This window comes from Aplysia californica, unplaced genomic scaffold, assembly GCF_000002075.1.
Source record: "Aplysia californica isolate F4 #8 unplaced genomic scaffold, AplCal3.0 scaffold00422, whole genome shotgun sequence".
Classification (NCBI taxonomy): domain Eukaryota; kingdom Metazoa; phylum Mollusca; class Gastropoda; order Aplysiida; family Aplysiidae; genus Aplysia; species Aplysia californica.
Genome location: NW_004797692.1, coordinates 372,728 through 374,841, shown reverse-complemented (window position 1 = coordinate 374,841; position 2,114 = coordinate 372,728).

Sequence of the window (2,114 nt, the reverse complement as noted above, 5' to 3'; positions counted from 1 at the left end):
TTATTATTATTATTACTATTATTAGAGATAGATGGATGGCGTTTGTACAGCGCAAATGCCCGCTCAACAGCAAGCTCTATGTGCTTCACAATCTATGCTACTACCCTAGCAGATCTGAGAGCATTCGGAAACAACCTCAACTTCGTGGGAAGCATACAGCGCAAGAAACAATTTTATAGGCGCTAAAACACTAACATACTGACAAGATATTTCTGGCCGGGTACCCTGACGAGATATTTCACTGTCTATGGCCGGGTACCCATTCCCACCTGGGTGAAGTGAGGAACATTCATGTAAAGTGCCTTTCCCAAGGACACAACGTAGGGCTCGCAACTCGAACCCCTGAACCCGCAGCCTCACAATCCCGAGTCCGGTAGCCCCACCACTAGGCCATCGACGCCACCACATACACTAGTTTCTTTAAAATTTACCGTTATAAAACATTTGTTATTAAAGTTCTCTGTAATCGTGAATTGTTTTGGGGGGTTTTTCCCTCAACAAATAACGAGCTTAATAATTTTCACTTTTACGATTTTCATTTTTTGTGTGGATATAGATTTCTAATGCGTTTTATCGCAAAGCCAAGCACTAATGTCTTGTCTTTCCTTTTTCCCCTCGTGAGCTTGTGGTTTCTTCCACTGACCAGTGGGCAGTGGTGTTGTCTGTACCATGTTGATAACAGCCCACGTGCCATTTTGCCGGCCAAAAAAACCCAAAAAAACCCGGCGAAAAGTGTTCCATGTGGGAAGCTTCATTGTTGTAGATGGATCATTTTGATTTTCTGGGGGAGATTTGTTGAACGCACCAGCTCTCAAATGAAGATAGATGGAAAACAGACGCAGGCAGGGTGCATATATAATATCTCGATAGCCAGAACATCGGCAGCAGTTTCGACTGGGAAGTTTTATTCTATGGTGCTTCTAATTCTAGTTTTTGTCTGAGTTTTACGGCTCTTGCAACATAATTTTAAGGTCATATAAATTCCAAAGATTAAAAGTGCTACTAGATAGTAACATACAAAGAAAAGAAGGGAGATGAGGACGATAAGTATTTGATAGGAAAGAAGGATTAAACCAGACCTGAGCACCCACCAACCACCCACTGCTTTTGATTCTATATGTTTTTCTTCGTTGTAAAGCCTGTTCAAATAGGGTAGTTCGAGAGTGCCCCAAGTACTTAGATCACACTTTTTTCATTCCCTCTATTTAATATTTCTTCTATCTGTCTGTCTTGCTTTCCCCTTGTAATAAATGGGCTATATCGTGTCGACATGCTTTTTTTTTCCCTCAAACGCGTACAAATCTATGAAAAGCTGATCTGATTCTTTTCAAACTTATTTCTGCCATGTTACAAGCTTAGTACTGCTATCCGCTTTATTCTCTCCAGTTTCGATGTAAATCACCTTGAAATTGAAAGCGATGAATTTCCGGTGTCAAAACAAAACTAAACAGAAATTCTACGAAATACGGACATTAACAACAATAATTTAGAGTTGGGCTCACATGGAAGATTTTTTCAACAGCCTTCACAGCTTTGTCAAAAACTGCCAAAAGTCGAAAATGGGAGTTCACTGTAGTATACTTCCCAGGAAGTTGAGGTCGTTTCAGAAAGCGATCAGGTCTTCCGGGGTAATAATAGGCCTATAGATCGTTTTGAGTTTTAGTAAGAGTGACTCATTGGAGCAGAGGAAGATAGGACACTATCATACGCACCTCTTTTCTACCATTCAGATGGCGTCAATCTCATATAAATGGGCGAGGGGTGAAAAAAAAAGGACGTGGTACTTATGTTACCATCTCGGGGCAAGAGAAATAAGAAATCAGGAACTTCTGCCGTCTTGTTGAAGCCCAACAAACATCGCTTATTAACTGACGGCTCTTCGAGTTGCTTCTGTGGTGGGTAGTTGGTGGGTGATATGGTGGTGTTGTATGCTTCTTCTTTCCTATCAAACATCTATTTTCCTTGTCTCTCCATCTTTTTCTTTTGTTTTTTGTTCTGCTTGTTACTCTCTAGTAACACCCTTAATCTTTGGCACTTGTATATCATTTTTGCGTTATCCCGTAAAACTGTTGCTTAGACTGAAATCTCTCTCTCTCTCTCTCTCTCTCTCTCTC